Genomic DNA, 9,226 nt, shown 5'->3' on the forward strand with positions numbered 1-9,226 from the left:
GTATGTACTTGTATGTAATTTGTGTTTTGTAAAATAGTGGAGGAATTGTTTGGGTGGAGGTGGGACAATAAAAATAATTTCAATATTATTTCCCGTCTTTGTATTTCATTTTATAATATTAGGTGTTCTAATTACAGAAACTATTACTTTATAACCAGTTCCCTTTTCTATTTCACTGAACTTCAAGCCATTAATTAAAAATGTATCATTTTTACCATCCAACAAAGAAATTTACTTTTTCAAACCCACAACTGACAATAAATTTTTGTAGATTTAAATTTTCAGTGACCTTCCCAACGTGACTTGTCAACTCAATGCATCCCAATTCAACTGACCATGAAGGAGCTCTTTGTTTCTTGCACATAAGAAAATAATTAACCAATGCAAGAATGATAGACATCTTTTATTACACTAACAAGAGAACATTGATGTCTTTCTTTTCTGCCATATGAATGATTCTGCAGCCACCACAGATATCAGGTACATTCCAAAGACCTGAAAGTACAATTACAACATTTAAACCTTTAACGAAAAGTTGCAATACCACCTAATGGCACCTGCGAGAATCTAGGGGATCTAAATTGTGAAAAGGATATGAAAGCTACACCTTTTTACCGGTTCTATATCCTTTGTAGCACCTTTCAACTGTAACTGAAAAACTGGGTGTAAGTGCCTAACGGAGATGAAAAAGGTGGTGTGAAGCCAAGCCATGCTCCTTTAAATAATTTAGAACATATGTGAAACAATAACTTTTTTACATGAGTTTTTGCCATAATACCTTTAAGTTAGTATGGATTCAATCCACAAAGTCAGGTAAAAAAAAAAAAAAAAGGTAGTGAAATTTCAAGAAAAGAGACGGTCTTTTAAGCTACTATCCCCAGGTCCAACACCACGCGAAATGGAACGGCTGACAGAACAGCCGACGTGGTCAAATGATTCAGAGTTGGTATTAATCCGCTAGATGTCTAGAAAATATTTGAAAACAAAATTCATCAGCAAAGATAATCGAATGTGACAAGGTAGCTATTGGTAAAGCGTTGGTATGGGGATGTAAAGGTCTGTGGTTCAAATCGCCGTTGTGTTCGTAGCTTAATAAAATTCGGAAAGTGCTTAGAGTATTTATTTCGGTGAATTTTACACGAATCAAGTCCTAATTTAAGTAATGTGTGTGTCAAATTCCGTAGCCGAATGGTAGAGCATCTGCTGCAATAACGACATATCTAAGGATCGATTATGGCAATCCGTTTTACCCCCCCCCCCCCCCCCAAAAAAAAAATATCGGCCTTTTTTTCTATCTACCGACCGGTAGATGGCGAAAGCAACCGAAACAAATGCCAGCAGAAAGCAAATAAATGCCAAAGGTGAGACATGCTGGAAAGGCTTGATACAAATGTGTAGGCGTAGTTTTGGAATTCAGAGGTGCTAGCTGGCTGTTTGGTAAAACTTCAGTTAAATTTGGTTTCAATTCAATATGTTTTATTTATTATTTGTGTGATTACGCAAAGGATTGGGCCATCCAGGCAATGTGGATATTCTGCCATGTACATGATAAACCTAGGATTCTTCGTCAACATGCAAGATGTTACCCCCTGGTAATGCTTTTCCGCTGAGTTTGTTTAGTTTTCTAATTTTAATCGTCAATGTCGTATTAGCAAACTACTGATGACAGAAAAGCTGATACATTGGGACGATGGTTACAGCAAGTGTGATGAATAAATCACCATAGATCAGTTGCCTTGTCTTCCCAATTGCAACAAAGACGAATCAGGGAGTCAAAAATATTAAAAGGTGGTACTATTTTAATTGTTTTAATTGATATATCGCTAAGTGCTGATATTTGTGTAGAATGTGCTGGAATTCATGTCATCCTGGAGAGGACTAAAAAAAAGAGATGTATCCATGAAGCAGTTCATTAGTCATGTCCCAAATGAATGCCTGTGTCAACCAGCAATCTTTCAATGACTAACAAGGATTTAATGATTCTGAAATCATAGGCAACATTCCTAAATCCCACCTGTCAAAAGATTTGAATGCAACAATTTTTATTCTGAACTGATGCCTGCCAAATTCTTTTCCCATAAAATGAGGTGATATGAGGTTATAATGGAAATTGCTGTTAAGACTGCCGAGACCAGGTACATTATTTACCTTAACGTTTAGTGATCAAAACAACCAACTTTGTAACCTTTCTGTTTTTTATGGTGCATGGAACGTCCAATCGCAAAGCCCATAGAAGATCTCTGTGGCCAAGACGAAGAATTCTTCCAAACTTTCGTATTCAAGTTTTGGCCATAGTGATCATTTGCAACTGCATAGCCTTTTAGAAGCTCCTGCCAAGAATCTACAGGAATATGGCAGATGATGGATTTATGTACCATGTAAGCTATATCAATAAGAATGTTTTATGCTTATCTATATTTTATTTTCTTAGTTTAGATTAATAGCAACAGTGAACCTGCGAAGGTTTCTGGTTGGGATGTGATGACGAAAAGTTATAATAATTTGAAATACGGAATTGAATTTCCCTCCATTAGCAGCCTGTGTATTCCCGCGTATTATGGTATTAATTATTTAAAAATTGAAGTGCATATCTGGGCTCCCTTCCTTTCCGTAGCCCCGTTTCCCCTTGACTCGTAATAAGCCCGTAGGGGGTCATGCCCCTACTGTACGGTATATATAAAAATAACATATACCGAGGTTTGGAGGGCTCTGGCCGGAAAGGGGACGTGGGGGTCCGCTTAGTCCGATGATGTGTTCACGGAGGGCGACGTGGCTACCACAAATCCGAACTAAAGGTTAATCGCTCCAGTAAAAATGTTCCAAATCTTCGGCTCTTCTTCCGGCTTCTCTTAGCCAATCACCGGGTAATCTCCCCGGTGGGTCAACAAGGCAGTGTCTCCCCCTGCCTGGGTTGACGGCAACTTTTGAAAGGGATATTGTGCCTTTTTAAAGTTGCAAAAATAATTCTGATGTGCAGAGAATTGTCAATAAAATTTTCTTTATAAAATATTTTTTCCAAAATTTGTTTCTTTCATTGTCTGTTTTCGCTGTGTTTACACATTACATTTATCAACTTTTTTTTATTTAGCTTGCTCAATTCAACTTTATTGTTTTTGCCACCTTTGATGGTAAGCATTGTTTCCATTGGTTTATCGTTTATCTGTAAGCATTCAATCATTATCCAGGGATCGAACCCTGGATGTTCGGCATACCGCGCCGATGCTCTACCAATGAGCCATGAATCATATGATGACAAGTTGGCTTTTTTCTAGTCACTTGCGGACTTGCATTTACACTTAGAATAAAACTGAAATGCAATACTGCAATATTGTCTTCTACATTTATTCTGCTTCATTTTTTTACATCTACTGAGATTTGAACCCTGGGTAACAGATATCGCAGCTAAAGTCTCTACCACAGAGCTATGGACCTTATGAACGCAACAGACAGATAAACATATAGTTGTGAGAGACTGCATAAACATCTTAGACGATAACATATGATATGCGATAATAAAAAATTTATATATATCTCGTGGCTCAATGTTAGAGCATCGGTGTTGCACGCTGAATGTCTGGGGATCGGTTCCCATACGAGCAAAATAAAATACAAACACAAAATTACTTCAGAAAATATCCAGGTATTACACGTTGTTCCTTGAATCTAAGTTGAAGAATTCAAAGAATGTAATAAATAATAATTGAATTCTTACAGATAAACGATAGACCAATGGAAACAATGCTTACCATCATAGGTGGCAAAAACAATAAAGATGAATTGAGCAAGCTAAATAAAAAAAAAAATTGATAAATATAATGAATGAACACAGCGAATACAGACAATGAAAGAAACAAATTTTGGAAAAAATATTTTATAAAAAAAATTTTATTGACAATTCTCTGCACATCAGAATTATTTTTGCAACTTTAAAAAGGCACAATAGCCCTTTCAAAAGTTGCCGTCAACCCAGGCAGGGGGAGACACTGCCTTGTTGACCCACCGGGGAGATTACCCGGTGATTGGCTAAGAGAAGCCGGAAGAAGAGCCGAAGATTTGGAACATTTTTACTGGAGCGATTAACCTTTAGTTCGGATTTGTGGTAGCCACGTCGCCCTCCGTGAACACATCATCGGACTAGGCGGACCCCCACGTCCCCTTTCCGGCCAGAGCCCTCCAAACCTCGGTATATGTTATTTTTATATATACCGTACAGTAGGGGCATGACCCCCTACGGGCTTATTATGAGTCAAGGGGAAACGGGGCTACGGAAAGGAAGGGAGCCCAGATATGCACTTCAATTTTTTAAATATAAAATACCGTCTCGGGAATCCGAATGAAGTATAGAAATGTCATGTCATCCATCCAATCATTACAATTTATTCAGTGTCTTGCCCCAACCAAGAATCTTTTCAGATCCAATGTTACTATTAACCTATACTGAGAAAAGAAAAACAACACCATTAAGCATCTCAATTGTTGCTCATGTGACTTACATGACTCATAGATTCAACTTCTGGCAGAAGCTTGGGAAAGGCCATACAAATTGCAGATGAAAATCATTGTATAAGGCTCTTGAATGATAAAATAGCACCTGTAGCTTGTTGCATTGTTGATAGTTGTGTTCCCAGTATGCTGAAAATCCTTTCCTATTGGATAATTTTTTTTTTGTAGATTAGACATGGTTGGCAAAAAGGAGGAGAAATGCTTTGTCATAAATTCAAAATTTTTTCAAGAAAATTCCTTTCATACCTTAAGAGTCCATGTATGATGTTCATCGCTGCAATGCCAGCGAAGTAAAACATCTTTAGGGCCATTTAAGTACCCAGCTTCACCAACACTCTGAACGTAAAGGACAAGCTGTTCTTAGCAAGAGAAGCAGAATTATTTGAGGCTTCTAGCTGTGACAGAACTATAAAGGATTGCTGTTACACAAGATTCATTTACACAAGATGGTACTTCTCATTAGACAACATGCATACTCTATTACTTTACCTCATACCTTAATGGTAATGCACTCTCAGTGTTTTTTCAACTGTAGGCTCACTCTTCCATCCTGTAACACTTCCAGACTTGACTTGATCCCCTGCTAAAATTCTGTGAATGCAAAATAATAGCATTAAAAATACTTTTTTGGTAGACAAAAAACCGAAAAGTACCTAATCCATGTTTGATGTTGAACTCATGCCATTTCTGGGTTTCCGAACCACACCCATTTTCGGCAGTCTTTATGGTAATATTAATCAAAGCCACATGTACCACTATGAAATGGATGTTGAAAAGCAAATAAAAACCTGTTGAGATGGATATCAGGAGAATCAGAATAGATCTCAATCAACTTCAGTTATTCTTTTCCCTATAGTACTTAGTGACATAGCATAACAGATATACCTGCCTCAATTCAGAACCATAGACCAACGGAAAAGAACACAGAAATGTAGCTGTGAAAGCAGATCACTTTAGAACAAAGGATCAGGTATAGATCATCTAAGAGTAGACCTAAAATGCAAAGACAAAAATATTGGGCATAATTGCAGCTTACCAAACATAGTAGCAAAATAAAATAATTGTCAAAGAAAGACATATGCACACTTGGGTTGGCGAATGGGTAAGTCTGATGCAATGTATGGCAATCCGTTTTACCCCTGCCCCCCCCCCCCCCCTCCGCAAAAAAAAAAATATAAATAAAAATATCGGCCTTACTTTCTGTTTTACTGCTACCCACCGGTAGATGGCGATAGCAGTGAAATAGAAAAAAAGGCCAATATTTTTCTTTTTTTGGGGGGTAAAACGGATTGCCATAATCGATTCCCTAACTTGTCAAAAATTGTATGCGTGCAAAAGTGATGGATTTATGCATGAACACTATTTCTTTTAATTTCGTTTAGGTATTAATTGTAAACACGTGTTGCCACGAAATTATCCAAAAAAAAATTATATGTATAAATACCGGAGTTCTTGCTCAATGGTTGAGCATCGGGTAACTATGCCGATAGTCTAGGGTTCGATTCCCCAAATTGTCAAGTTGAAATATGAATCTAAATAATCTGAAATTTGACACAGCACAAAAACGCGGTGCCGTGAATGTAGTTGGTTATATGAAGTTATATCATTTGTGCGCGGTTTTAAATTTAGGACTTACTTTAGGGTTTTACTTTAGCGTATTGAAGATGTAACATCAGTGTTAGCTCAGTGGTAGAGCGTCGGATTACTTTGCTTGATATCTTGGGTTCGATTCCCAGCAAAGACGAGCATATATATGTGTTACATGCAACAATTAATATGGGTAAAACATTCACACAATTGCCAATGAAATAATATGTAGAGATGTAATAAAAGGAATAAACAAAAATAAGTTTCATATCTAAAACAAAAGCTTTTTGTTTTTTGCGTCAACTACGGTAAGGGAGGACCCTACTCAGGAGTAGAGTCTCCCCCTACCTTAGTTGATTCACCGGGGAGATTACCTGGTGCGTGGCTAAGAGAAGCCGGAAAAGAATGAAGAGTGATGATCGGACAAGTTTTTACGTGAGCGATTAACCGTTATTCGGATTTGTGGGTAGCCCCAAAACCCTCCAATGATATCATAGAGCCAGGGGAACCCCCACGTCCCCTTTCCGGACAGCGCACTCACAACCTTTACTGCTGATCACAGTAGGGGCATGATCCCCTACGGGCTTATTACAAATCTAGGGGAAAGGGGGCCACAGAAAAGAAGGGAGCCCAGATATGCACTTCAAATTTAAAACAAAAATACCATTACATGTGAGAAATCCACTGGATCCGGAGATCTTCAGTCTTCTTTCAACTATTATCATCTTTTTACAGCAAGCCTCCATCAATATCCTCTTCCATATCGTGGTCGATATTATTTGCTGCAATTCACTTCGCGTGCGTCATGTGGGCGGTTGCTGGGGAAAATTTCGTGAAAGAATTTCTGCATAGATTATAAAAATTGATCACTAATGATTCACATTTCACAGTCAAAATTAATAACTAACTGAAAAACAATTTTCTACTTATCTCGTATTCGCCTTCGGAGACACCGATATTGTCAAAATTATTCCCAACAACCGTCATCCTTGTTTTTCGCCTGAGCAACATGTGATAACAAACAACAGTTACCTAAATTACGATGTCGATTTCCATGTTGAATAGTATTAAGCTTTTACCTAAAATGGTAAGATCCAAGTTCGCTACCAGACAACAATCAGGTCATAAATGTCTCATAATTTGCACGTCTTTTAGGTACACACCTACACAAATAAACGTGACCCGCGTCCCAAACCGTTGCGGTGGCTCATACCCTAAACGGATAACATTTGGAAATTTATGGTCTGAATATTGGTAGTGAATTTTCAAACAATTACCTAGATTCATGACCGTAATTCCAAGTTTTCATACAAACCATAACGATATGATCTACTGACTTGCAACTAATCCAGTTTAGAAATGTTTTTAGCTGTTTCGCGGTAATCTTAGCCTCGTTAGGCTTAAAATGCAAGTTGCCGTGCATAAACGTACCAAACGTAAAGGTAGATTGATTACCAGAAACTTACGTCCATCTTCGACGAATGTTACCAAATCCAGTGGCTAGAGCACCAACCTACTATTTTTATGAATTCACAATTGGATATGCTATTGAATGCCAAAGAATTGTAAAAAATAATACGTGGACGAGGAGAAGTTAAGCTATTTAGACACGACTTCTTCGGTGATTTTTCATAGTATTCATATTAAAAATATCATAGTAGACAGGAGGTGTTGGTATATAATTCATTCAACGTAGATGTTTTCTTCCACACCTACAAGAATGAATAAGTTAAAAGTAAATATCAAATTTTTCACATAATGGGAGAAACTTACCTCAGCTAATACTGGTGAAATTTTATTTTTAAAAATACATGTTGAACAAAACGTCAAATTTAACAACCATAACTGTGTAAAGAGTATAGATGTAAAAGGCAACCTTGTTTCAAAAATAAACTGTTGTTAGAAAGCTAATAATACCATTTAGACAAGACAACCATCAGATTTCCCAATTTTTCCCCAAACTTCAGGTAACCTACACTAGTTTAATCATCCAAAATAACATAAAAAGTAAGATGCTGGCAAAACCAGTGTCTTCACAACAGACAACTACACTTAACTTACTACCAGCCACAAGAACCCAAAAGAAAATCAATTAGTGATACCAAACAGTTATTAGCCATCACTAATAAAAGTACCTCCTTCACATGCAAGAAATTTCCACATCTAAAATCAATCTTGCAACTGGCACTGGCACATACTGAGAGCTTAGAAACCCAACAAATTCACTCCAGGGAAAGAATGGTGATTTGCGAGTAGACAGGGCATCACCTGAAATAATAAATAACCATGTTCAAAATAGTAAGTTATGTAGAAAAAAGGTGTAAATGGTGGACAAAATCTCTACTAAGATCAGATTGAGGTGAAAACTTGAATGCTTAATGTCCAACATTCATTAGGATTCAAAGTATCGACTCCAAAACGACACAGATATATCCATTTGTGACGATCCACATGGATATATCACCTAGTTGACAGAAACAACTAGTAACTTTCTTAACATTGCTAGTTAAAAAAGCCGACGCTAACGTTATTCGAGGAATCTGTTGTGAAAATATGGACTTCCGAAAGTCGAATTCAACACATGTGACGTTCGCTAAAATACAGAAGGATAAAAAGTATTAAACAACGTCCGTTTTCCACGAATTGTCAAAAAAGTGCAATGTGCAATTTTCTAGTGTTGGGGATAAAAAAAGCCGACGTTAACGTTATTCGAGGAATCTGTTGTGAAAATATGGACTTCCGAAAGTCGAATTCAACACATGTGACGTTCGCTAAAATACAGAAGGATAAAAAGGAAAAAAAACATTACGTTAAACAACGGCCCGTACTTTCCACGGGGCTCTATTGTCAAAAAGTGCAATGTGCAATTTTCCAACCAGGTGGTGCTGCTGTGGTAATTGTGCTCTATCGGGTAATTTGAAAGGTAAAATCGCTGGGTTAACAAAAAAATCAATAACTTAATCGAAAACAGCATTCAACTTTGATTATGCCGTATGATTTTTGTCGATCGTCCAAATTAGAAATTTGGCAAAAATCGGTCCACCGGTGTACCGTTTTTTTTTGCTTACCGTAAAATAGTTTACCAGCATGGCAACACCGTCTTTGTTGTGTCTTCATTTTGTCATTTCGCGCCTTT

At 37.3% G+C, this 9,226-nt stretch overlaps 1 long non-coding RNA gene across 1 annotated transcript; it reads right to left on the reverse strand.

Moving 5' to 3' along the window:
* Window positions 1-388: 388 nt before the first annotated feature.
* Window positions 389-917, reverse strand: LOC130690082 (uncharacterized). The gene is made up of 3 exons (XR_009000877.2): window positions 779-917; window positions 616-715; window positions 389-495 (listed from the first exon to the last, which is right to left on the reverse strand). It is a non-coding gene; the product is annotated as an uncharacterized LOC130690082 (long non-coding RNA).
* Window positions 918-9,226: the final 8,309 nt, after the last annotated feature.

This window comes from Daphnia carinata, chromosome 6, assembly GCF_022539665.2.
Source record: "Daphnia carinata strain CSIRO-1 chromosome 6, CSIRO_AGI_Dcar_HiC_V3, whole genome shotgun sequence".
Taxonomy (NCBI): domain Eukaryota; kingdom Metazoa; phylum Arthropoda; class Branchiopoda; order Diplostraca; family Daphniidae; genus Daphnia; species Daphnia carinata.